General features: G+C 38.3%; 1 protein-coding gene and 1 long non-coding RNA gene across 2 annotated transcripts in view; one reads left to right on the forward strand and one right to left on the reverse strand.

Annotated features, from left to right (window-relative positions):
• Nucleotides 1-27,066, reverse strand: part of ABCG2 (ATP binding cassette subfamily G member 2 (JR blood group)) — a 138,090-nt gene that overhangs the window by 90,455 nt on the left and 20,569 nt on the right. The window lies entirely within an intron of this gene.
• LOC140623924 (uncharacterized) overlaps nucleotides 1-27,066 on the forward strand; it is an 88,103-nt gene that overhangs the window by 8,297 nt on the left and 52,740 nt on the right. Inside the window, exon 3 of the long non-coding RNA XR_012023448.1 lies at nucleotides 11,678-11,781. This is a non-coding gene — a long non-coding RNA (uncharacterized lncRNA). The remainder of the gene's footprint in view (nucleotides 1-11,677; nucleotides 11,782-27,066) is intronic.

Here is a 27,066-nt window from a genome sequence, read left to right on the forward strand (position 1 = left end):
CAGAGGGAGAAGCAGGCTCCACACCGGGAGCCTGACGCGGGACTCGATCCCAGGACTCCAGGATCGCGCCCTGGGCCAAAGGCAGGTGCCAAATCACTGAACCACCCAGGGATCTCCTCTTTCGGGTTTTCTATGCATAAGATCATACCATCGGGTGCCTGTGCAGCTCAGTTAAGCATCCATCTCTGATTTCAGCTCAGATCATGTCAGGATCATGAAATTGAGCCCTGTGACAGGCTCTATGTTGAGAGTAGAACCTGCTTGGGATTCTCTCTCTTCCTCTCCCTCTGCCCTACCTCCACCCCCAAAAGTGCATGCTTTCTCTCTCTTCAAAAAAAAAAAAAAAAAAAGATAATACCATCTATGAACAGAGATAATCTTACTTAATTTCCAATTTGGATGTATTTCTTTCTCCTGCGTAATTGCCCTGAATAGAATTTCCAATACCATGTTGAAAAGAAGTGGGAAAAGGAGGCATCTTTGTCTTATACCTGATTTTAGGGGTAAAGTTTTCAGTCTTTCACCACTGATATGATGTCAGCTGTGAATCTTTCATATACGGTCTCTATCATGTTGAGAAAGTTTCCTTCTATTCCTAGTTTATTATTTCTTATTATAAAAAGGTGTCAGTTTTGTGAAATATTTTTTCTGCAAATATCTGGTACACAAGATGATCATGCAGTTTTTTTCCCTTCATTCTAATAATGTGGTACAGTGCATTGATGTTTTTCATAAGTTGAACCATCTTCACACGGTTAAATCCCACTTGGTCACAGTTTATAAACCTTTTAATAAATTGCCGAATTCCATTTGCTGCTAGTATTATTATGTTAAGAATTTTTGCATCTATATTCACAAAGGATAGTAGTCTATAGTTCTTTTTATCTCTTAGTGTCTTTGTGTAGTTTTGGTCCCACACCTTCTCTTCAGTTTTTTGAAAGAGTTTGAGAAGGACTGGTATTAGTTCTTTAAATATTTGGTAGAATCTACCTGTGAAACCATTTGGTCCCTTGCTTTTTTTTTTGTTGGGAGGTTTATATTACTGATTCAATCTCCTTGCCAGTTATAGGTCTATTCTGGTTTTCTATTTATTTTCTCTTTTTCTTTTTTTTTTTTTTTTTAGATTTTATTTATTTATTCATAAGAGACACAAAGAGAGAGGCAGAGAGAGAAGCAGGCTCCCCTTGAGGAACCCGATGCAAAATTCAATCCCAGGACCCTGGGATCACCACCTGAGCGGAAGGCAGATGATCAACCACTGAGCCACTCAGGTGCCCTTCTTTTTTTTTTTCAGATTTTATTTTTAAGTAGTCTCTTCACCCAATATGGAGCTCAAACTCACAATATGTACTTATAAAATATGTTTTAGGGCAGCTCGGGTGGCTCAGTGGTTTAGCGCCACCTTCAGCCCAGGGTGTGATCCTGGAGACCCATGATCTAGTCCCACCTCAGGCTCCCTGCGGGGAGCCTGCTTCTCCCTCTGCCTGTGTCTCTGCCCCTCTCTCTGGGTCTCTCATGAATAAATAAATAAAATCTTAAAATATATATATATACATATGTTTTAGTACTTAGTCCATGATTTTATAACTGCTTACTTAAGTATTTTTCCTTAAAAGAGTATGAATATATTTTAAGACCAGTTTCTAGCTTTATAATAGGAACTTAGTGAATTCATTGTTAAATGGACAAATGAGGTAAATTTAAAGGGGTATACAAAAAAAATGTATATAAATCATAAATGCAAAGGAAGCAGGGAGTGGTTTGAGGGAAATGTTCAAAGTTGTCCTCATACACTGAACACAACCCAATTCCCTTAACAGCATGAGTTTTTGTTGTTGTTGTTACTATTTAAAACAACAGTCCTTGAGGTGGACTTCTATTATTAAATTCCAGTTTCTACACAGTTCACTTCTTCCTCACTTCTCTTTGATGTTTAAATTCCTTTATCATGAGCCAGCAAATAAAACTCCAAACTTATCAGGAAATACTGACTTTTCTCCCTTTGTTCTCTTGCCTTATCTGAACTCGATGACTCTTGATGTTTTTGCTTATCCTCAATTTAAGCTCTGCCTTCAGTGCTCCAAAAAAACCTTGCATACAGGCTTTATAAGTCATTAAGTTCATTTACGAAATTAGAAGGACATTTGGTTAATTGCAAAGTCCTTTAAATTCCACCAGTCCGGGCAGCCAAGGTGGCGCAGCGGTTTAGCGCCGCCTGCAGCCCAGGGCATGATCCTGGAGTCCTGGGATCGAGTCCCACGTAGGGCTCTCTGCGTAGAGCCTGCTTCTCCCTCTGCTTCTCTCTCTCTCTCTCTCTCTCTCTCTCTCTCTCTCTCCATCTCTATGAATAAATAAATAAAATCTTTAAAAAAAAAAAATTCCACCAGTCCATGATCCAGCTGGAGATGAGTTACTTAGCTTGCTGAGTTTAAATGCCACTGAACTGCTCACTAGTAGTAGGTTTCAAATTGTAGTCTGATAATCCTGGGGTACAAAGGAGAGGCTTCAGGGACTCCCCAAAACTTTTATGTAAATATTTTAAAAATAGTTTAGCCAGGGGGGATCCCTGGGTGGTTCAGTGGTTTAGCGCCCGCCTTCAGCCCAGGGTGTGATCCTGGAGTCCCGGAATCGAATCCCACATCGGGCTCCATGCATGGAGCCTGCTTCTCCCTCTGCCTGTGTCTCTGCCTCTCTCTCTCTCTCTCTCTCTCTCTCTCTCTCTCTCTGTCTCTCATGAATAAATAAATAAAATCTTTAAAAAAAATAGTTTAGCCAGGGGCACCTGGGTAGCTTAGCCAGATCTTGGAGTCCCGAGATCAAGCCCCATGTGAGGCTCCCTCCTCTGCTTCTCCCTCTCCCTCTGCATGCCACGCCTCTGCTTGTGCTTTCTCATTCTGTCAAATAAATTAATAAAATCTTTAAAAAAAAATAGCCACTTAGAGAAAATATTTGCAAATCATGTATCTGATAACTTGTATGCATAGTATGGATATTTTTTCTCCAAATAAATAACATTCATGCATTTTTGGTTCCATTCTGTAGTAAAACTAAAAATGTAAATACTGCATATGGCTTTTTTTTTTTTTTTTTTTCAAGATTGATTGATTGACTGATAGAGAGAGAGGCAGAGACACAGGCAGAGGGAGAAGCAGGCTCCATGCACCGGGAGCCCGATGTGGGATTCGATCCCGGGTCTCCAGGATCGCGCCCCGGGCCAAAGGCGCCTAGGCGCCAAACCGCTGAGCCACCCAGGGATACCCGGTTTTTTTTTTTTTTTTTTTTTTTTAAGTGTAGTACAGGGACACCTGGGTGGCTCAGCTGTTGGGTGTCTGCCTTTGGCTCTGGGTGTGATCCCGCTCCCAGAATCGAGTCCCACATCCGGCTCCCCGCATGGAGCCTGCTTCTCCCTCTGCCTGTGTCTCTGCCTCTCTCTCTGTCTCTCATGAATAAATAAATAAAATCTTAAAAAAAAAAAAAAGTAGTATAGAAGAACAACTTGTATTCAGAATTTATAAGTAACACTTCCAACTGAATATCAAAAACATTACCCAGTTTTAAAAATGGGCAAAAGATTTATGTAGACATTTCAGCAGAAATATATGAATGACCAATAAGTACATGAAGAGATGTTCAGGGGATCCCTGGGTGGCTCAGCGGTTTGGCACCTGCCTTCAGCCCAGGGCGTGATCCTGGAGTCCTGGGATCCAGTCCTATCAGGCTCCCTGCATGGAGCCTGCTTCTCCTTCTGCCTGTGTCTCTGCCTCTCTCTCTCTCTGTGTCTCTCATAAATAAATAAAATCTTTAAAAAATGTGAGAGAGAGAGATGATCAACATCATTAGTCATTATGGAAATACAAATTAAAGTCACAATGAGATACAACTTCATATCACTAAAATGGCTAAAATCAAAAAGACACAATTAACACAGGTTAGTGAGAGAATGTGGGAAAAGTGGAATCCTCATACATTGCTGGTGGCAATGTAAAATGGTGCAATTTGGAAAAACTAGCTTGGTGGTTTCTTAAAAAGTGAAACATAAATTTAACCATATAATCCCAAGAATTAATTCCTAGGAATCTGTGTGAAAGAAATAATAATATATATTCACACAAACGCCTGTAAACAAATGTTTAGAACTAGGGGTGGTAGAAAGGGAGGTGGGCGGGGGGTGAGGGTGACTGGGTGACAGGCACTAAGTAGGGCACTTGATGGGATGAGCACTGGGTGTTATTCTATATGTTGGCAAATTGAACACCAATAAAAATAAATTTATAAAAAAATAGCATTATTCATAATAGCCCAAACTCAGAAACAACCTGAATGTCTGTCAAATGGTAAGAAGATAAGCAAAATTTGGTATATCCATACAATAGAATACTATTGAGGAATAAAAATGAATGATTCATGCCACAAGACAGATGAACCTCAAAAACATGCCAAGTGAAAAAAGCCAAGAAAATAAAGATTGTAGGATTCCATTTAGTGAAATGCCTAGAGAAGGTGAAGCTATAGAGTTAGAAAGTAGGTTAGTGGTTGTCTGGGGCTTGGGGTGGGAAAGCCACAGGACTGCAAATCTGCTTGAGGAATTTCTTTAAAATATACCTCCTATCATGCATTCAGCATTCTTAGTTACTTACATCCTCTGTGTATTGGCTCAAAAGAGCCCTGCTATATACTCATGTCAACCAGTATTCCAATTTAAGATTTGTTTCCACACCCAAAATAGCTTTTAATTGTGCCAACAGGGGACTCTAGGAAACATGGTAACCTGTGCCCCACTATCACTAAGGATTGACAGTTTTGACAACTTTAAGTGCCATCAAGTTCCCAATATACTTTGATCAGTGCCAGGTAGAGAAGGCGATGTGAACCCCTGCCCTAGACCTGTTCACTCTTTTTTTTTTTTTTTTTTTTAAGGCATTTGTTAGCATTAAGCACCTCCCTCCATATGGCTTCAAGCTACCAGGATATAGGATTGCTCCCCTGCCAAGCTTCCCCACACATACCCTTAATCATCTCAGCTCTTATGTTGAAGAATGTAGGCCCCATGATGACTGGTTGCTTTGAGACCTTTGCTTTCCCCAGAACTTTGCAGTAGCCTGATTGCACCCCATCAGCTCCAGTCTTGTTTTTGGCAGCATTTGTATGTGTCTGTTCACTAACAAATATCCATTGTTTACCAAGGTTGACAGCTGGGCAGAAGCTCTGGTTTCTCTTTAAGTGGTAATGCAACATACCCACTTTCCCTAAGTAACCTGGGTGGTAGCTATCTTAGTCGATCCTGTGGTGACACATGTCACCAGCATTACCCTGGCCCCCAACCGGAAGGGGGCAGGGTTGGTGGCAGGGGAACTTGGTCCCAGTGCTTGCAGGTGTGGTGGTGGGGATGTCTCACGTGGCTCCAAAGTTTCCAGGTCTTCCTCCATCAGAATGGCTGCATGGTAAGGTGCTTAGTGAGAAGGCCAAAGGGAGTGAGGCAGAGGTCAAAGCTTGACAGTGTGCGACATGCCTAACTGTAGGCCTGGGGATCTAAGGATTTGCCTTGTGGCATATTCATTAAAGCTGATGTTACGGACGCACCAAGGGCTATTTGGCCTTATCAGGGCTTTGCCAGAGTGCACCAGCCTGTGAGACTCAGAGATCTGAACTACGGGTAAGCACACAGCCTCAGCCTCCCAAGCCCAGGCTAGCCCCCTGCTCCGAGGCCAACCACACGGACTAATAGGGGGCTGGGGCATGGGTGTGTGTGGTTGGAGTGCAACACAATAGAGCTTGTGGCTGTGCCAGCAACAAAGCAGGGACACATTAAGAATCTGGGCCTGGGGCAGCCCGGGTGGCTCCTCAGGGGTTTAGTGCCGCCTTCGGCCCAGGGCGTGATCCTGGAGGCCCAGGATCCAGTCCCACATCGGGCTCCCTGCGTGGAGCCTGCTTCTCCCTCTGCCTGTGTCTGCCTCTCTCTCTCTGTGTCTCTCATGAATAAATAAATAAAATATTAAAAAAAAAAAAAAAAGAATCTGGGCCTGTTTGTGTCTGAAAGGATAAAGGTCTAAAAAAAAAAAAGGATAAAGGTCTGAGTAGGAGGTGGTACTGAATGCATTAGGTGAAGAGCAGTCCACACTGCACAGATCTCAGCAAGGGGGTCTTTCCTCTTGGTTCTCCTGTTTCAGCAATATGATCTTGCAAGCTGGGTCAGCCATGAAGAACTATGTGATCTCCACTCCTGGCTCTCCCAGACAGCTGGCAGGGCCTCCTCATTTGCGAATCAAGGACAAAGCTTCTATAGTATCACTAGGCTTTTGCCCAAACCTATCCTTTATATGACTTCTTTCCAACCTACTATATACTAGTAGGCCATGGTACTTTTCAATACAACGAGCCACCCATTGTCACCAAACACTTTATGAACGAGATCTGCTACTCTTCCCTAGTGCCTTTCCATACTTCCTTAGCCAACCTACCAGACAGGTGTCACCTGTATATATATATATATTTTTTTTGAAAGAACACTGTCACCTTAACAAGCTCCACAAAAAGGGAGTTTTAAATCCCATGGAATCAGTCTGCCAGGAGTCCTGAGTAGTGTTGCCTCTTTTACTGAGGGACATATAGGCCAACTTTTCCAGCAGTTTTATAAGAGCAATATGTGTTCTCAGAAATAAACACTACTAGAGTTTGTGAAAGACACTGATTATTCTTTGACTACACATGGGATTCTGTGTGTGTGAAACCACTAACAGAAGTTTAGGTATCATAACTAGCAAGTATGTCCTCAATTTGGGGGGGATTGTAAGTCTCTCTTCTGGTGGGCCATAGAGAATCAGCTGCAACTTGCTGATCGATAAGATATCATTAGATGGTAAGCACACTGGACATTGGAAGAATTGTCCTCTGATACCATAGGAACATTCCAGTTCAACATGTAACATGCTTCGATACCAATTACACATCATTACACAGTGCATAAAATGAATTTGCTCAAAGCCTCCCAATGACCAAATCACTTATTTTTTACCTTTCACTATAAGTTCTATAGCTATATTAGATACTTTTTACAGGAACACAGATCATGGATATTTTTACACAAACACTAACACATTAGCTTCTAGGAGACCACCTACTGTTCTCATTGGAAGGTCAGAAAATAAGGGAGGGGGTCTAGGGGGAATAACTGGCACCAGAAAACATAGGTTTGCAGCTAGGTTTTTGAGGCAATAGAAAGGTTCTAAAACTGGACTAGTAATGGTCACGCAAGTCTATAAATTTACTAAATTCACTGGATTGCACACTTAAAACTTATGGCATCTAAATTTCAACAAAGCAGTTTTTTTTAAAGCCTATAAACAACAATGTGTTTATCCTAAATATAGAGAGAAGAATTTCCTTATTTATTTAAAACATTTAAGAAACTGTACAAAAACATGCAGTGTTTTTTCGTGTACTATCTACCAACATTTAACATGTTGGAAACCTGTGTGCTAACTCATGGATGTTTGTGTGTATTTCAGAATACATCCTCTCTTGTCATCTCTGTTTAATCAAAGAAAAATCATAAAAGTAAGATGACACAAACAATGCAGAAATCTGAAACTACTCTGACGACTGGTCTGTAGATCATATTTTTCATAATATGGTATAACCAAAACAAATGCAGAAATAGGTTTATTTCAGGGGCTTTCTGCAACCATAAGAAACCCTTTTTAACATTTTTGTGCTAATCAGAGATACTGTTTTGATTGACTAACTTCATAATGAGTAAATGCTATAAGTTTTAATACATAAATAACAAGAAATAGGGGCAGCCCAGGTGGCTCAGCGGTTTAGCGCCACCTTCCGCCCAGGGCGTGATCCTGGAGACCCCGGATCGAGTCCCACGTCAGGCTCCCGCATGGAGCCTGCTTCTCCCTCTGGTCTGTGTCTCTGCCTCTCTCTCACTCCTCTCTGTGTTTCTCATAAATAAATAAATAAATAAATAAATAAATAAATAAATAAAATAAAAATATATTTTGTATATATTGGAGTTTATTTGATAAATACTATATGGATTCTCAATAATTCTTGGATTGTGTGTTTTTTAGTTTCTATTTTGACCAACCCATTTGTGTTAAACACATTCATTATTCTGATAGGTTATTATAAAACTAGTTATAAATGATTCAGCTTTAGCTTTGACCAGTTAATACAAGTTTTCTATAAAAATATTTATAGCATTTATTTTTAATTTTTAAGATTTCTGTTACTAAAACAGAAGAAATCTGAATTCCCCTGGGCCATAGGTGGCACAAAAAGATCAAGTTCAGCTACATTTTTACTAGAAGGGTGATGAGAAACCATTCCAGTTTAAAAGAGCACTTTATAATTGCCCTCTAAGGCTGCCATGAAGGTAGATGGGATTCTACTTAGACAGCAAGGTTTAACTTCAAAAAAATACTTAAAAAAAAAAAAGTTTTTTCCTTTATCCAACATTTCATAGAAACACGGAGTGCTTTTTCCGTCTTCCTCCTTCCTGTTGGCTAGAGTTCAAACATGATGACCAGAATCCCTGTGGCTGACCTAGGTTGTGAGATGAGTCCGAGAATGGAAGCCACACATGGCAAAGCAACAAGATAGAAGGAATGTGAGTTCTTTGAAACCACACTTTATACCATCTCTGGAATGCCTACCTCAAGATGTCTTGAATATGAAGGATAAATAAGTGTCTATATTGTTTATGCCACTGTCTTTCCACTAAACTTAATCCTATTGGGATACTGAGATCAGAGTGGTACAGATGGAGGGAGAAGTAGGCACAAAGGCTCTAAGACAGGAAATGCTTGGCATCTTCAAGGCACAGCAAGGTGAGTGTGGCTGGGGTATCAATAACTAGAGGGAAAATGGTCAGAGATTGTGTAGGATTTAGTAGCTCATTTTGAGGATGTATTTCGATTTTTTTTTTTTAATTTTTATTTATTTATAATAGTCACAGAGAGAGAGAGAGAGAGAGAGGCAGAGACATAGGCAGAGGGAGAAGCAGGCTCCATGCACCGGGAGCCCGACGTGGGACTCGATCCTGGGTCTCCAGGATCTCGCCCTGGGCCAAAGGCAGGCGCTAAACCGCTGCACCACCCAGGGATCTCCCTGAGGATGTATTTCGGTGTGGAAAGGCATCAGAAGGTTTCAAGAAAAGCGACCCGATTGAGTTATATTTTAAAAGAATCTCTGGGACACCTGGGTGGCTCAGTTAGTTAGGAGGCCAACTCTTGGTTTCAGTTTAGGTCATGATTTAGGGTTGTGGGATCTAGCCTCTCATTGGGCTCTGCACCTAGTTGCAGGGGACTGCCTAAGGATTCTCTCCCTCTGCCCCTCCCACTGCTCACATTCTTTCTCTCAAAAAAAATAAATTGATCTGTAAAAGAAATTTTAAAAACATAAAAGAATTTCTTTGTAAAGAAGAGACTAATGCTAATGTACAAGAATCCTCACAGTGGATACTTGAGCATTTATTACAATAATCTCTACACTTCTTTTATATGCTTAATATATACAATTTCATAGAAAACTTTTAACAAATCACCTTTTTTTTTAAAGATTTAATTTATTTATATTTATTCATGATAATCACAGAGAGAGAGAGAGAGAGAGAGGCAGCAACACAGGCAGAGGGAGAAGCAGGCTCCATGCACCAGGAGCCCAACGTGGGATTCGATCCGGGGTCTCCAGGATCATGCCCTGGGCCAAAGGCAGGCGCCAAACCGCTGCGCCACCCAGGGATCCCACAAATCACCTTTATTAACTGGCCAAAGCTAAGACTGAATCACGTACAACTTTATTTACAATACCTATCAGAATAAAGAATGTGTTAAAAACAAAGGTTTTTTTTTTTTTTTAAACAAAGGGTTGTTTTAAATAGAAATTAAAAAACAGTCCCATAATTATTGAGAATCCATATAGTATAGTATGGGGATGATCTCAGAGAGCTCCGCTTTTGAATCCTGCCTCAGGGATTTAACTAGGTAGGTGATCTTTTTTTTTTTTTTTAATTTTTTATTTATTTATGATGGTCACAGAGAGAGAGAGAGAGAGAGAGAGGCAGAGACACAGGCAGAGGGAGAAGCAGGCTCCATGCACCAGGAGCCCGACGTGGGATTCGATCCTGAGTCTCCAGGATCGCGCCCTGGGCCAAAGGCAGGCGCTAAACCGCTGCGCCACCCAGGGATCCCTAGGTAGGTGATCTTGATTAAATAATTTAACCTTCCTAATCCAAAGTGTAATCATCTTTATCTCCAAAGATTGTGTGAGGATTAAATGCTTAGCATAGTTCCTGGAATAAAGAATCATCCTAGGAATGGTGTCTTTATTAGTGGTAGTCACAATTATTAGACTAATAACAGCATTGGATCTTTTAACATTGGATCAGAACAGTATGAAATTTCCAGTCCCTAGAGAGGTTTTTCTCTATTATAGGTGAAGACAGCTCACATAAGCATTTTCCATTAGTTGGATGACAAATCTCTTATTTGTACCAGCTTTTTTCTACTCTCCTACCTGGAAGATCCCCCTTAGGAGACTTGAGCATTTAAATCATAGATAGGAACGTCCCAGAGATGCCTGGGTAGCATAGTTGGTTAAGCATCTATCCGACTCTTGGTTTTGGCTCAGGTCATTATCTAAGCATCATGGGATAGAGCACAGCCTGCTTAAGACCCTTTCTCTCTCTCCCTCTGTCCTCCCCCACTCCCAAGATAAATAAATAAATCTAAGAAAGGAAGAAAGAAAGAAAAAGAAAGAAAGAAAGAAAAAGAAAGAAGAAAGAAAGAAAGAAAGAAAGAAAGAAAGAAAGAAAGAAAGAAAGAAAGAAAGAAAGAAAGAAAGAAAGAAAGAAATATCCCATAAGAAAATCAGTTGTCAGGGTGCCTGGGTGGCTCAGTTGGTTAAGTGTCTGCCTTCTGCTCAGGTCATGATCTTAGGATCCTGGGATCAAACTCCACTTTGGGCTCCCTGCTTAGTGGGGAGTTTGCTTGTCCCTCTTCCTCTGTCCTTCACCCCTGCTTGTGCTCTCTCTCTCTCATTCTACTCACTCTCTCATATAAATAAATAAAATCTTAAAGAAAAATCGTCATTCTAATTCATATTCCAATTTTTTGTGAGCTTATTATAAATTAGTAACTATGAGACCATCAGCATCAGTATACTGACTAGAGAGAGGAGTTTTCTCCTGTTCTTTTACGTTTCATAAACTCTTAATGACAATTGGATTCCAGCAACTGGATTCAATGATGCAGGTCTGTAGCTAACTGAAAACCATGGCCGGTTCCCAAAGAAGGTTGTAGTTAACAAATTGTAGGACTATTGCTTCAAAGTGGTTTAATTAGAGTGTTTAAAAATTGGAGCTCCAAAATAACTTGAGTGCTATACCTAAGAAGTTGGGTTTTCTTTAAACTTGAGAAAAAAGAACAGCAGCTAAATGTTATTGATGATATCAAAATAAAATTTGATACCATTGGCACAAGGTTAATTTTTACAGGTTACCTATTTTCACACCAGAAAGTCTTAAAACAGTAGCTATACCTAAGGTGTTTTAGTTCCAAACCTGAAAGATGTTTAGTTCCAAACCCTCTAAATACAGTTGTTTCCTTTTAACCCCTTTGCAAATCTTCTCTTTCCTCTTCTCTGTTTCTCTCGTTTTCTTTTCTTCAAGTAGGAAAGAATTTTGTTTCTTCTAAAAGAGCCAACATAGGCAATGCCCTCACCACCCCACCACCGAAAAGAATGTAAGCAAAGCCTTTCCCCGCTGCAAGAAAACAGGTATGTAAAACTGACTATATTTGCTTAGTGTAGCGTTTAGACACAGAGAATGATTTTGCTATTGATGTGCTGGTCAAGACCTAGGCATACATTTGCCCACCTACAGTTGCTATGTGGGTCTGTGTGTGTAAAACGTCTTGCTCATCTTCAGTATATTTTAGGTTCTGGATCATTTGTCCTCACTTGGCTGAGCAAGATAGCTTCATTTTGTTTGTTCTGTTGCCTACAAATAAAGGGGGATAGTTGGAACTGCTTCCAAGGAATAAAGGCCTGCAGTTGCTTCTGGTGAAAGAGGATCCGTTATTCTCTCCATCAGAAAGGGATTCTTTTTATTGTTTTAGAGGCATTGGCTGTGAGGATTAGGATGCTAGTAGGAGTTCAGAATTAGAGGAATGGGTTCTGCATGAAAATAGACTTGAAATCCAGGTCCTAAGCTGCTGCGATGTTTGTCAGTTAAAAACAAAAAAGGTTGAGAATTCCACAAAACAGGAAGGCCAGGCCAGGCTGGCCTGAACAATACTAGCCAGCCTCTTAAGAGAACTGCCAATTCTTTGTTTTGGCTTTGCTTTCTTTAAAGCTGCTTCCTCCTTGGCCAGGAGTTGTTCATCCTTTCCTGAAGCATATTTGCCAGCGACACATTAAAAAACATGCAAAAATTCCAGTAGTTGTTGCCTTCACTTGCACTGGCAGAAACTTGACCGCCTGTCCTCTTTCCTGAAGCACAACCTGTGCTTCTCTTCTCTAAAAATGATTGAAAAATAAATAAATAAATAAATAAATAAATAAATAAATAAATGAAATAAAAATGATTGAAAAGTCTTTCAAAGACCCCAGCCACATTCCAGCTCATCAGTATGTACATTATCCCTCTAGATATGAGTTGCTTAACTCTTCTTACCAGATTTATTTGGAAAAGCCAAGATTCTTTAGTAAACTACAAAAGAGTTAAACCCCTAGGAGTAATGCATTCCAATTTCAATTTGAGTTACAAAAGTTCTTTACTCTCTTGAAAAAGTAAACTTCTCCATTCTACCATCTGATACAGATACTGATTCCAACTCACTTGGTATAAACAACAACCATAACAGGAAATTTACCCTTATCTTCCACATTCATAAAAGTACTCTTAAAAAATAAATAAATAAAAATAAAAAATTAAAAAAGGTACTCTTATCCTTCCTTTGTATGTGGTCATTACTTCTTCCTCTACAATGTTTAAGGAATCTGTCTCCTTCCATAACCTCTGACCTTACCATGGCTTAGCCCTTTATTACCTTATATCTGCTTTCTAACTATTCCCTGCCAACAGTACTCACTCCTCTAATCCCACCCAAACCATCCTACATCTTGTTCCCAGTATAATCTTTATTCTAGAACCACAAAGTCTTTCTTTATACCATTGCCTGTTGAAAAACCATTCGTTCTTCTCTTTACTAAAAGAATCAGGTCCAAACTCCTGAGCCTGAGTAGCATGACCACAACCTGGTGTTACAAGGCCTTTCCCTCCTCTTCTTTTCTAAGGCAGCTAAGCTACCAGGCCAGAGGGTCAACATGCAACTCAAAATCATGCTTCTTATTTTTCTTTCTTCTGTTCCTTTGTTCATACTCTTGTTTCTCATGCCATTCCCCATTCTTATACCTTCAAGTCCAAAATATTTTTAAAGCAAAGATTTTCTAAGATTTTCCTTCTCCACGAAGCCTTGACTATTACAGCCTACAGTGGTCTCTCCCTACTTTGAGCTCTTTTTTTTTTTAAGATTAACTTATTTATTTATTCATGATAGAGAGAGAGAGAGAGGCAGAGACACAGGCAGAGGGAGAAGCAGGCACCATGCCGGGAGCCCGACGTGGGATTCGATCTCGGGTCTCCAGGATCCTGCCCTGGGCCAAAGGCAGGCACTAAACCGCTGCACCACCCAGGGATCCCTACTTTGAGCTCTTAACACTTATTCTCACTTCCATTCATTTGGCAATTTATCACTTATTGCTTCCTATATGCCTCCAGAACCACTGTCTTATATTATCCTTTAACTTTGAGATGTTTACATATTAATTCCTTAACTAAATTGATAGTTCATTCATCAACAAATATATACTAGGTTTACTAAATACCAGGTACTATGCTAGGTATGGGGTGAAAAATCTCTATTTTAGTATCGTTTTCTAATGCATAACCAGTAGGTTTTAGGTATGATTATTTTACTAGAGACTCCTCCTGCACTCTTCATCTAATGGAGAAATCTGTCAAGTGTATTAAATAATATTAAAGGGCTTATTTTTATTAGCTTTTCCTGAGTCTTTAACACTACAGAGTTACCAGCTTGTTGCATGAATTCAACTGGACTTCCTACCTACTGATACTTCTATAGAAATCACATTTTAATATCACCATTGGAAATAGATTCTACAAGATGATGTCATATGGTGTACTACCAAGTGGTATAATCAGGGCTGGATCCTAGGCTCCTTCTTTTTAACTGAAATCTTTTTTTTTCTTTTTTTAATATTACAGGTTTATTTGAAACTTAATTCTTACCTCGAGTTTGCAAAATACAAAGTAAACAAAACTATTTTTTAGTTTGTAGCTTACAAATATACATAACAAGTTTGCTTAAATTTATATTACATATTTATTAAGGCAAGGAAGTACATAGAAAAGAAACCATTTGCTCTGGTTAAGACATACTTGAGAAAAATCTTTGTACAAATTATTGTACATTTGAAACAACAATGCATAACAGACTATCTGCATAAAAATGTTAAAGAAGTAAACCAGGTGTATTTCCCTGACTTAGGTCATAAATGTAGATCAAGAGACAAAAATAGATTTTCCTTATCAAAGTATGCAGTAGTTTGAGAACTTCAGCTTCCTCATTTGGTACCATTAGACCCAAGACTCACCAACCACCATCACTTATGTTATTAAAACACACTTTCTGTACTTCAATTTCTTCCTCTTCTTCTAATATAATAATGGGTTTTAGAAGGCAAATAGAATACAAGAGGATCTTTATACTTATATTGCATCAAAATACAGTTCAAGGGAATTCTGATCTTCTCTCCCCCAACTCATGGATCTAATTTACATGATATCCACACCTTCCAGTCCCCCTTGGGATGTTTTGGAGTTCAGGAATATTCAAGTTGAATTTAGAATTGGAATGATAGAAGATCCAGTAACAGACCCCATCTGTTCTTTGATTTGTCTTCTGGTATGGAACTGTGGGTGATTTGAAGAGATGCCCTTCTGCCACTGAGACTGGGAGGGCAAGCAACCTACTTACTACAGGCTGATGAGATATATTAAATATGAGCTTTTTTAATCCTGCTGAGGGACATTTTTGTGAGCTGAAAAGCCTATTAAGGTTTTTAGAAATACTAATTTCTAAAACCCAAGTTTTAGATTAAATTAAAATTAGTAGGCAGCCCGGGTAGCTCAGTGGTTTAGCGCCGCCTTCAGCCCAGGGCCTGATCCTGGAGACCCGGAATTGAGTCCCACGTCAGGCTCCTGACATGGAGCCTGCTTCTCCCTCCACCTGTGTCTCTGCCTCTCTCTCTCTCTCTGTCATGAATAAATAAAATAAAATATTAAAAAAATAAATAAATAAAATAAAATTAGTATTTCTAAACTAGTGTTTAGTATAGTATTATTAGTATAATAAATTAAATTAGTATTTCTAAATTAGTATTTCTAAAATTAGTATTTCTAAAACTTGGGTTTTAGAAATTAGTATTTGGTGATTAAAATTACAAATTTCAGGCTCTAGTTTTCCTCAAGCCCTTAAATTCAGTTTATAAATGCTATTTCTCTATTTATTTATAAGTCTAGCACATTTTATTACTCACTTCTAAGACAGCTTTCAATATTTGATCTAACTTATCAACTTAGTGAATTATAAATACTTCCAAACATTTTCAACCATACTTGGAAGAAAAATATACTCTTTCCTTAGTGTGTTGGGGGTCCCCCAGACTACCTCCATATTCAGAGATTCATGGAAGCAATCTGTATTCATGGAAGAATGTACAGAACTCCATATATAGTTCTACTCATAGCTAAGATTTATTGTAGCATAAAGCATGGATACACAGCTGGAACAAAGGAAAGGACACAGAGTCTGGAGGCCTACCTCTGCAGGCTTCTATATACTCTTTCCCTCCCGCTTGCAATCACACTGAGTATACTCTTCCTCCAGCAATGAAAATTCAATAATGTGTGCAATATTCTGGCCTAGGGAAGCCCACTAGAGACTTGGAGCCCAGAGCCCAAGGTGTTTATTGGGGACCGGGTATGTGGCGCATACCAAAATTTCAGACTCCAAAAAGTGAGCAGTCATTCAGCATAAACCAAATTACTTGCACAAGTAATCCACTCTAACCTGACTTCCCAAATGCCAGCCAAGGACCAATGTCAAGAGCAAGCCTTTCTAAAGGCAGCAGTCTCACTCCTATTGTGTTAACTCTTCTGCACACTCAGGTACTCTCACTTTCTAACTGAACAAACTACAACTTCCCAAGTGCTCAAATAACCCATATAAAATAAATGAAGTCATAATACAATTAACTTCAGTTGTTTTGATGTCCCATTATTTTCTATAAACTTACTAAGATTTCAACTTTAAATCAAAAGCATAAATCACTTATTTAATCACACATTTAAAATTGGACTGACAAAATTGGTCTCATACTTTAATAGGCCAAATTATACTAAATAATAAAATAACAAAAAGGTAAAAATTAATATAAAAGCATTATAATGGATTTGATTATCTTAAACATTTCTATGATTAATCGCAAATTCTCTTTAGGTGAAAGATGATTTACCACCAAGAAAACTATATGTCACCCTGAACACTGTTGGCAGATAGTTGATGTAACATAATTTGGAAATCAGAGATTTCTGCAGATTGATTTCTTGCCCTGATCCTGATTTATAATTGATTAGGTAATTTCTTTTTTTTTTTAAGAGTTTATTTATTTATTCATGAGAGATACAGAGAGAGAGAGAGAGGCAGAGACACAGGCAGAGGGAGAAGCAGGCTCCATGCAGGGAGCTGGACGTGGGACTTGATCCCAGGTCTCCAGCTAAACCACTGAGCCACCCAGGCTGCCCAATTAGGTAATTTCAAGACGAGTTATTGTGATATCTTTATATTTACCTCACAAATCAGCTAATTCTTCTGACTGCTGACCAAAATCTGCAATTTACTCCAGCATTGATGGAATGCTGCTTTTTTTTTTTTAATTGTGGGAGGTAGTATTTATGTAATTATCATTTTGGTCTATATTTAAAGCATTTTAAATTTAATAAATTCTTTATTCTTTCACATTCTTGCTTTTAGGGCCATACTTTATCTGATACAAAAAGGATATCAGATCAGAGAAAGAAAATTATCATATGATTTCACTCAAATATGGAGTATAAGAAATAGTGAAAGGGACCATAAGGGGAAGAAAGGAAACTGAGTGGAGAAAAATTAGAGAGGAAGATAAACCATGAATGAAGGACTCCTGACTCTTGGAAACAAAGGGTTAATGCAGAAGGGGAGGTGGGTTGGGGGGATGGGGTAACTGGGTAACAAGTATTAGGGAGGGCACATGATGAGATGAGCACTGGGTGTTATACTATATGTTGGCAAAATGAATTTAAATAAAATATTTTTTAAAAGGACATCAGATTGAATATGGATATATATTCGTTGTTTTATCTATGTGGTCACGGTTTTTTGTGATTTTTTTCCTTCTTCTGTATTTTTTCCTTCTTCTGTATTTTTAAAAATAGACTTAATTTTTTAGAGCCATTTTACGTTCACAAGGAAATTGAGTGGAAGTTACAGGCTCACTTTATTGTGCTTTGCCGGTATTATATTTTCACAGATTGGAGGTTTTGGCAACCCTATGTCAAGCAAGTCAATCAGTACTATTTTCCCAATAGCATTTGCTTACTTTGTGTTTCTGGGTCACATTTTGGCAACTCTCATCATGTTCCAAACTTTCTCATCATTATTATATTTATTATGGTGATCTGCGATCAGTGATCTTTGATAAGACTATTGTAATTGTTTGGGGCACCATGAACCATGCCCACGTAAAACAGTGAAGTCAATCAGTAAATGTGGTGTTCTGACTGCTCCGCCAGCCAGCTGTTGTGTTCTTCCATCTCTTTCCCTCTCTTTGGGCCTCTCTATTCTTAAGACACAACAATATCAGAAAGAAAGAAAGAAAGAAAGAAAGAAAGAAAGAAAGAAAGAAAGAAAGAAAGAAAGAAAGAAAGAAAGAAAGAAAGAAAGAAAGAAAGAAAGAAAGAAAGAAAGAAAGAAAGAAAGAAAGAAAAGAAAGACAATGACAACAATATTGAAATTAGGCCAATTGATGACCTACAATGGCCTCTATGCGTTCAAGGGAAAGGATGAGTCATGCATTTCTCACTTTAAATCAAACTAAAAATGATTAAGCTTAGTGAGGAAGGATGTTGAAAGCCAAGATAAGCTGAGAGCTAAGCATCTTGTGCCAAACAATTAGCCGAGTTGAAAATGCAAAGAAAAATTCTTGAAGGAAATTTTTAAAAGTGCTTACTCCAGTGAACATGCAAATGATAAGAAAGTGAAACAGCCTTATTGATGATATGGAGAAAGTTCTAGTGGTCTGGATATATCAAACCAGCTACAACATTCCCTTAAGCCAAAGCCTAATCATGAGCTAGGCCCTTATCTCTCTTCAATTCTGTGAGGGCTGAGAGTAGTGAGGAAGCTACAGAGGAAAAGTTGGAAGCTATTAGAGGTTGGTTCATGGGGTTTAAGGAGAGAAGCCATTTCCATAACATAAAAGTGCAAGGTGAATAGAAGCTATAGCAAGTTATCCAGAAGATCTAGCTATGATGATTAATGAAAATGGCTACGCTAAACAATAAATTTTCAAAGCAGATGAAACAGCCTTCTACTGGAAGAAGATGCCACCTAGGACCTTCATAGCTACAGAGACGTCTATGCCTGGCTTCAAAGCTTCAAAGGCAAGCTGACTTTCTTGTTATCAGGTAACTTTAAACAGAAGCCAATGCTCACTGACCATTCCAAAAATCCCAGGGTCCTTAAGAATATCCTCTAATGGATCTGGGCAAAGTCAATTAAAAACCTTCTGGAAAAGATTCACCATTCTAGATGCCATTAAAAACATCTGTAATGTAAAGAAGAGGTCAAAATACCAACATTAATGGGAGTTTAGAAGAAGCCGATTCTAGTCTTCATAGATGACCTTGAGAAGTTTAAGACCTGAGTGAAGGAAGATAACTAACTGCAGATGTGATGGAAATTGCAAGAGAACCAGAATCAGAAGTGGTGCCTGAAACTGCGTCTGAGTTGCTACAATCTCGTAGTAAAATTTGAACAGATAAAAAGTTGCTTCTTATGGATGGGCAAAAAAGGTGGTTTCTTGAGATAGACTCTACTCCTGGTGAAGATGCTGTGAATGACAAGAAGGGATTTAGAACATTATATAAATTTAATTGATAAAGCAGCAGGGATGTATGAGAGGATTAACTCCAATTCTGAAAGAAATTCTCTTATGGGTGAAATGTTATCAAATAGCATTGTATGCTACAGAGAAATCACTCATGAAAGGAAGAACCAAACAATGCAGCAAACTTCACTCTTGTCTTTTTTGTTGTTGTTGTTTTTAAAGATTTTATTTATTTATTCATGAGAGACACAGAGAGAAAGAGGCAGAGACATAGGCAGAGAGAGCAGCAGACTCCATGCAGGAAGCCCGATGTGGGACTCAATCCTGGATCCCAGGATCATGCCCTGGGCTGAAGGCAGGCACTTAACTGCTAAGCCACCCAGGTGTCCCCACTCTTGTCTTATTTTAAGAAATTGCCACAGCCACCTCAATCTTCAGCAACTACCACCCTGATCAATCAGCAGACATCAACACTGAGGCAAGATCCTCCACCAGCAAAAAGATTATGACTTGCTAAAAGCTCAGATGATGATTAGCATTTTTTTCAACAGTTTATTTATTTATTTTAGAGAGAAGAAGAGACAGAGAGAGTGAGGGGGGAGGGGCAGGATGAGAGGGAGAGAGAGTTCCTGGCTGACTCAGTGCTGAGCATGGAGCCTGATACAGGGTCAGTCTCATTATCCTGAGATCACAGCCTGAGCTAAAACCAATAGTCAGATGCTCAACCAACTGCACCACCTAGGTGGCCCAGCAATAAAGTATTTCTTAATTAAGGTCTGTACTTCCTTGTGTGTTTTTAAAGACATAATCCTATTGCACACTTAATAGACTACAGTGTAATATAAACATAACTTTTATATGCACTGGGAAACCAAAACATTCATTTAAGTTTCTTTATTATGATATTCACTTTATTGTGGTGATCTGGAACCCCCAATATCTCCATGATATGCTTATACAGAGATTTCCCATATATTCTCTACTCCCCTCACAAACACACTCTCCTCCACTATTAACATAACCCACCAGAGTGGTGCATTTATTGATCAATTGATGAACCTACATTGACATATCATAATCACCCAAAAGTTAACAGTTTAATTTAGGTTTATTCTTGGTGTTATACATTCTATGGATTTTGACAAATGTATAATGACATATATTCAACATTGTAATATCATACAGAATAGTTTCTCTGCCCTAAAAATCCTCTGTGCTCCACATTCCTCCCTTCTTCACTCCTACTGAAAACCACTAATCTTTTTACTATCTGCATAGTTTTGCCTTTTCCTAAATGTTGTATTGTTGGAATCTCAGTATATAGCCTTTCTAGATTACCTTCTTTACTTTGTAATTAAAACATTGTTTCCTGGGATGCCTGGGTGGCTCGGTGGTTAAGTGCCTGCCTTTGGCTCAGGGCATGATCCTGGGGTCCTGGGATCAAGTCCCACATCGGGCTCCCTGCATGGAGCCTGCTTCTCCCTCTGCCTATGTCTGCCTCTCTCTGTCTCTCATGAATAAATAAATAAAATTTTCTAAAAAAAAAACACATTGTTTCCTCGATATCTTTTCATGGCTTGATAGCTCATTTCTTTTTAGCACTGAATAATATGCCATTGTCTGGATATACCACAGTTTATTTATACGTTCACCTACTGAAGGACATCTTGGTTACTTTCAAGTTTTATTTTTTTTTTAACTTTTTAAAAAAGATTTTTATTTATTTATTTGAGAGAGAGAGAGAGAGAGCACAAGCCAGGGGCAGAGGCAGAGGGAGAAGCAGACTCTCCACTGAGCCAGGAGCCCATGCAGGGCTCAATCTGAGGACCCTGGGATCATAACCTGAGCTGAAGGCAGATGCTTAACCAACTGAGCCACCCAGGCACCCCTGCTTTCAAGTTTTAACAATTATGAATAAACTGCTATAAACAGTTACATTCAGGTTTTTGTGAGGACAATTTTTCAACTCATCTGGGTAAATATTAGGGAAGATAATTGCTGGATTCTGTGGTAAGAGTATGTTTAGTTACATAAGGATTTGTCAAACTGTTTTCGAGTCATTGTACCAATTTGCATTCCTGCCAGAAATGAATGAGAGTTCCTATTTCTTCACATCCTGCTCAGCACTTGGTGTTGTCAGTGTCTTGGATTTTGGCCTTTCTAGTAGGAGCATCTCTTTGTTGTTGTTTTTTTTTTCTCTTTGTTGTTTTAATTTCTGATTCCATAATGACATGTGGTGTGGAGCATCTTTTCATATCCTTATTTACCATCTGTATGTCTTCTTTGGTGCAGTGTCCATTCAGGTCTACTGCCCATACTATAATCAGGTTGTTTGTTTTCTTAGTGTTGTGTTTTAAGTGGTTTTTGTATATTTTGGATAATAGCTCTTTATCAGATATCTTTTTTTAAGATTTTATTTTATTTATTCATGAAAGACACATAGAGACAGAGATTAGGCAGAGGGAGAAGCAGGCTCCACGGGGAGCCTGACAAAGGAATCAATCCTAGGACCGGGGATCACACCCTGAGCCAAAGGCAGATGTTCAACCACTGAGCCACCTAGGCGTCCCTATCAGATATCTTCTGCAAATAATTTCTCTCAGTCTGTGGTCTGTCTCCTCATTTCCTTGATACTGGTTTTTGGTTTTTGTGTGTGTGTGTTTTTTTAATAGGTTCCACACCCAACATGGAGCCCACATGGGGCGGGAACCCAGGACCCTGAGATCAAGACCTGAGCTGAGATTATGAGTCAGATACTTAACCAACTGAGGCAGCCAAGCACCACCTCCCCACCCCCCACTCCCCGATATTGTTTTTTGCAGACCAGGTATTTTTAATTTTGATGGAGCACTGATTATCCATTATTTTTTTCATGAGTCATGCCTTTGATGTTATATCTAAAAAGTTATTGCCATATCCAATGTCACCTATCTTTTCTCCTGCGTTATTTTCCAGGATTTTTTTTGTCTTTCATTTAGGTCTATGATCCACTTTGAGTTAATTTTTGTGAAGGGTGTAAGGTCTTTATCTAGATTTTTTTTTTTTTTTTTTTGCATATGAAGGTCTATTTGTTCCAGTGCCATTTATTGAAGACTATCTTTGTTTGCTCCATTGCATTGCCTTTGTTTGTCAAAGATAATTTGACTATGTTTACATGGTTTTCCTTCTGGGCCCTCTATTCTGTTCCATGATCTATTTGTCTATTCTTTCATTGATAATACCACACTGTCCTGATTATTGTAGCTTTATAGTAAATTTTGAAGTCAGGTGGTATCAATCTTTTTTACTTTTTCTTTTTCTTCAATGCTATGTTGGCTATTCTGGGTCTTTTGCCTCTCTACAAACTTGAGAATCAGTTTGTTGATAACTATAAAATAACTTGTTTAGATTTTTATTGCAATTGCATTGAATCTATAGATCAAGTTGGGAAGAACTTATATCTTGATAATATTAGATCTTTCTATCCATAAACATGAAATATTTCTCCATTTATTTAATTATTCTTAGAGTTCATTCATCAGACTTTTACAGCTTTCCTCATGTAGATTTTGTTCATATTTTGTTAGATTTATACCTAAGTACTTCTTTTTGGAGATGCTAATGTAGATCGCATTTTGTTTTTAATTTCAAACTGCTCTTGGTTGTTTCTGGTAAATAGGAAAGTAGTTGACTGTTTTGGATTAACTTTGTATTGTGCAACCTTGTTATATCACTTATTATTCCTAGGAGTTTTTGTTGTTGTTGATTCTTTGGATATTCTACATAGACAATCATGTCATTTGCAAACAAAGACAATTTCATGTTTTCCTTCAGACTGGCATAACTTTTATTCTTTTTCTTGTCTTATTGCATCACTATAACTTCCACTATGATGTTGAAAATGAGTGGTGGGAAGGGACATCCTCGCCTAGTTCATCTTACTGAGTGAGAGCTTCTAATTTCTCACAATTAAGTATGTTAGTTGTAGGCTTTTTATTTAGATGTTCTTTATCAAGTTAAGGGAATTCTCCTCTATTTCTAGTTTGCCAATTTTGTGATCATGAATGAATGTTGGATTTTGTCAAGTTTTTTGTGCCTCTATTGATATGATCATGTGATTTCTCTTCTTTAGCCCTATTGATGTGATGGATTACATTAATTTATTCCAAATGTTGAACCAGCCTTGCATATTTTGGATAAATCCCAAGGTTCTATTCCCTGGGCTTCTATCTACAAGATATTGCAGATAGTTGGTATAATCTTTCCTTAAATGTTTGGTGGAATTCTCTAGTAAACTCATCTGGGCCATGTACTCTGTGTTTTGGAAGGTTAGTAATTACTGATTCAATTTCTTTAATATCTAGTCTTTTCAGACTGTTGACTAGGTCTTTTTTTTTTTTTTAAGAAAAGATAGTTTTGCTTTGGATGGTTTCAATATATAGTCTTGGTATTAACTTGTTATCAGGAGAATTCTCAATATCATATATTCTAAAATTAAAATTGTTATCGTGGGATGCCTGGGTGGCTCAGTGGTTGGGCATCTGCCTTTGGCTCAGGGCGTGATCCTGGAGTCCTGGGATCTGAGTCCCACATTGGACTCCTTGCATGGAGCCTGCTTCTCCCTCTGCCTGTGTCTCTGCCTGTCTCTCTCTCTCTGTGTCTTTCATGAATAAATAAATAAAATCTTTTAAGAAAAAATTACAAGTTTATTTGTTTTATTTTTTTTAATTACAAGTTTTAATTACAAGTTTAATTATAAGTTAGAACAGAGCAGTATAGAACTGTTTCTATGATTCCAGCAGTAAACACAGACTGCTTGGAAGAAAACAATTGCTGGGTCAAAATCCCTTATACTGTGCTCTTTGCCTCTTTTGGCAAATTCTTAAATATAACTGTGGGCACACTAAACTTAAACTGATACAACTAATTATACAACCATAACAGTTGGCTTAGACCTCAGAATCACTTGGGGTGCTTTTCAAAAATTAAGACTATTAAACACTCACATCTCCAAATGAGATTCTGATTCAGTAGATAAGCCAGAAATCTAGATTTAAACAGGGGCACCTGGCTGGCTCAGTTGTGTAGAACATGTGACTCTTGATCTCAGGGTTGTCAGTTTGAGCTTCATGTTGGGTGTTGAGATTACTTTTAGAAAAGAGAGAGAGAGAGAAATCTAGATTTAGACAAATGCCACCAAGTGATTCTGATTCTGATACAGGTAAGCTGTGGACCACACACCTTGAGAAATAATGTATAGGGGTAAGACAAGGTAGACTTGATCAATATGTCGCTCCTCTTTAGTGTACTAACATGGACCCAAAATTTATTCCTGAGAAAATAACTGACTGGGCCTTGTATGGTCTGGTTTCCTTAACAGAAAAGGATTTCAACACGAAATGGTGAGTATGTGGGGACTACATAGAGAGGAGAACTTAAATTTGCTCTTAATTGGAATGAGTGAAGAGAAAAAAATTTTTATGCTGGTCAGGAAAAGGTTGAGGTGGAAAACAGATTAAAGTAGTAGGTCATGCCTCAATCTGCAGAAGACTGCCAACTCTCATTGTTTTGTAAATGATCACATTTATTTAAGCATAGTGTGCTCATGGCTAGGTCAAAAAAACAGGTGCAATTTTCTAAATCATTTGCCAGCATGAAATGAAAATGCATCTATTTTCACTAGCAATTCTCAAAGTCAAGCCTTTCCAAAGGTACCCTCTACAGAAGAAACCACTAATGAATGATTGCATTTGATGACTGACTACACTGTTTTTTCAGTAATTTTAAATAAATTTTAACTGTATTAGAAGAAGTAGAAAATGGCCCCATAACTTTGTATTTTATTTCCAGCATCAGTCACTATTTTTTAGGTTGTCTCTTTGATATTCTATGGGAACTATACTCCAGATTAATCTTCTTTAAGAAGGACGCCTGGGTGGTTCAGTCAGTTAAGTGTCTGCCTTCGGCTCCAGGTCACAACCTCAGAGACTTAGGATCAATTCCACATCAGGGTCCCTGCTCAGCAGAGTCTGCTTCTCCCTCTCCCTCTACCCTTCCCTTGGTGTGCTCTTTCTCTCTCTCCTCAAATAAATAAATAAATAAAATATTAAAACAAAACAAAACAAAAAAACCCTCCTTTAACAAGGTAAACCACTATTCTAGAAAGAAGTATGACTAGTTTGGTACAGGTGGCTCTTATGATCTTTATCCTTCCTAGTCCTCATTCTTTCTCTGTGCCCATATATCCATGTACCATCTCTTCGATAACCATGTCAGAATTTTGACAAGCCAAACTTATTAGCTATGTTGCTTGGACCATGTCCTCCTGGCTATTGGCATAACTTGAAATTTCTCCAAGAAGCACCAGCTTTGGGGTACAAATGAACACATGAATGGTGATAATTTTAAAGTAAACTCAATCCAGGATCAGTTGTGAGGGTCATGTTCCTGAAACTGAGTTTTTGATGAAGGCCTTGATTACACAGTGGTTCTGTAATCACATATAAAAATTATTTTGGCACACCGGGATATATTTAATACATTAACTCAGCACATCTAATTTGGGTACCTGCAATATGCAAAGCATGGTGGAATGAGACAGTTCTTATTCTCAAGAAATTTATCGTCTAAAGAGAGGAAAATATAAAAGTGTACAAGCAAAGATACTAGGTGAAATATATGCCTCATGAATGATACACATAAGCTTAGCAGCTCAAAGAAGAAAACTTTGTTGAGACAGAACCTCATTTAACACTCACAAACACTAGGAAAGGTGAACACTGTTATTCCTATTTTACAGGTAAGGAAACAGGATCAAAGACATTTGATAAGTTTCTCTGGGACTAATAGGTAGGAAGTCCCAGAACTTAGAGCCCATGTCCCCTCTCCTCTCCCTCCTAGGAAGCTGAGGTGAGGGGTGGAAGCTTCACAGGGGAAGTAACATTTACGTTTAGAGGTCATAATAATTTTTTGTTTCGTGTTCTCTTACTCTTTCCTTTTCTGCCTTGGTTTTCATTTGCTCATTACAACATTTTTTTCTACCTTTAATAATTTGGAAATTCTCATGCTTCCTGGAGAAGATAGAAACAAGAGGCTTAAATGGGACCTTAATAAAAATTACCTACCATATCTGTTGATTCTAAGATGCACATTTTTCTTCCACCTTAACATCCCTAAAATCACAATGAGTTTTTAAATCAATGGCATCTTACAATTACTGTTGGCCAGGCGGCAATCACGACATAGTTGTGAGATCATTGCATGGCCTGCACGACAGTCATTGCCTGTGCAGGCCTGAACATTAAAAGTATCAGGATCAAAACTTGTAGAATGGTCATCAGTAACTTGGACGAAAATCACTAAAAGAGTAGTGGATCCCGTTTTCCCCTCTAAGAATTATATAGTTCTCAGAAGGAGGTGAGGTCATATATTTAGCAATGTCCCTGGGTATTTAGTGCAGTCCAGCTCTGTATAAACCGCAAAACAGCTGACCAGTCCAGCAACAATGGCTTTTAGTTCTTTTATGGATTAGTTTAAGTAGCTGTATTCCCAATATTCTTGAAGGCACAGAGGTCACTGTTGTGTGAAAAAACAGAGACATCTGTGAATAAGTCAAAAGTGATTCAGAAGAGTTAGTCTCTGAAGTGAAGAAGTGTTAGGAATAACCAAGTTTTTTATTTTTCTTTTTTGGTATGATTTTTTTTAATCTAAATATCTCTAATCAAAGTTCAATAAATAGAAAATAAAAATTATATGTAAAAGGTAAACTTTTTTCAGTCTAATTAACAGGAATTATATTGTTGGTATATAAAATAATAATAAAATGATGAATTTTAGATTCAAGAAGAATAC

The sequence above is a fragment of the Canis lupus genome, chromosome 33 (assembly GCF_048164855.1).
Source record: "Canis lupus baileyi chromosome 33, mCanLup2.hap1, whole genome shotgun sequence".
Classification (NCBI taxonomy): Eukaryota; Metazoa; Chordata; class Mammalia; order Carnivora; family Canidae; genus Canis; species Canis lupus.